Here is a 1163-nt window from a genome sequence, read left to right as displayed (position 1 = left end):
TGCTGTAAAACAGCAATTATTCTGAGTCAGGCTTGATTTTTAGTAATCTTTTCCTGTTGAATCAATAAATCAAATCAAATCAACACACATGAGCAAGATGTGCGTGGCAAACAAAAACAGCACATCTGACCCACACAAGGCCCAAAATTATTTTTAATTTTTTCATGAAGGGGAACAAAACGTGAAGCGACACTGTAAAAATGAGAAACCCACAGCTCATAAAGTTGTTTGTCACTCTGAAGAAATTTATAATTATTACAGATTAGTACTGATTTCAGAAACAACACCAGTGTATTAAGGGTTTCTTATTATAATATTGTTATAATGTTTGATCTATTATGTGTTAACTGAAATAGGGTAGATACATGTCCGAATTATTAACAACACATAATTAAAAGCTGTATTAACATAAGAGTGAGGTCTTTTTGTCTGAATGCCTGTGATTCAGCCGTAGGCCAGCAGAGAGCGAACTCAGGCATTGAAGATTCCTGGACTGTATTTAACCGGGGACTTCCTGTTTTTCAGGCAGTGTGTGGTTTTGACTTGTCAGCCGGTGCCATAATAAACCCCACTCCGGAATTCTGGTGTTGTATGGCATTTATTTCCTATTACAGATCATTTTATTTAACATTTGTGTTTTCATCTGATTGTCAGCCGATATTAAAACACGTATTTCTTACAACTCTGTGAAAACATTTTGCTCAAACTCAAAGATGATGACTAAAGATGATTAACCATGCAGTATCGGTTACCTGTGGCTGTGAGCATCTGGGCTCCTTTGGGGAGTTGTTGCTGCTGAGGTAAAGGCAGAGAAGCTAGTATACATAGTTCCCATGTCACATAATATTTCCAGGTATTTCCGGTTAAAACTGCCATGTTGGAAGGCGGAACTCGTATTAGACATAGCTGAGGACCAATGCCAGGTCGCCACGGCAAATTACGGGTGTGGGGTTAGGTTTAGGACCAAGGTTTGGGTTCGTTTTAGGGTCAGGTAGGTACCTGAGGTTAACTTTAGGGTATGTGGTCAGGGTTGGGCTATAAAGTTAATAAAAAATGAATGAAAATTAATGGAAGGTCCCCACGGGGTTCAAGAACAAACGTGTGTGTGTGCGTGTGTGTGTGTGTATGTGTGTGTGCGTGTGTGTGTGTGTATGTGTGTGTGC

General features: G+C 39.6%; 1 protein-coding gene across 1 annotated transcript in view; it reads right to left on the bottom strand.

The window, feature by feature from the left end:
• prrg2 (proline rich Gla (G-carboxyglutamic acid) 2) overlaps positions 1–1163 on the bottom strand; it is a 10003-nt gene that overhangs the window by 3973 nt on the left and 4867 nt on the right. The window lies entirely within an intron of this gene.

The sequence above is a fragment of the Austrofundulus limnaeus genome, unplaced genomic scaffold (genome assembly GCF_001266775.1).
Source record: "Austrofundulus limnaeus strain Quisiro unplaced genomic scaffold, Austrofundulus_limnaeus-1.0 Scaffold274, whole genome shotgun sequence".
NCBI lineage: Eukaryota > Metazoa > Chordata > Actinopteri > Cyprinodontiformes > Rivulidae > Austrofundulus > Austrofundulus limnaeus.
This window is presented reverse-complemented; position numbering and strand designations above follow the sequence as displayed.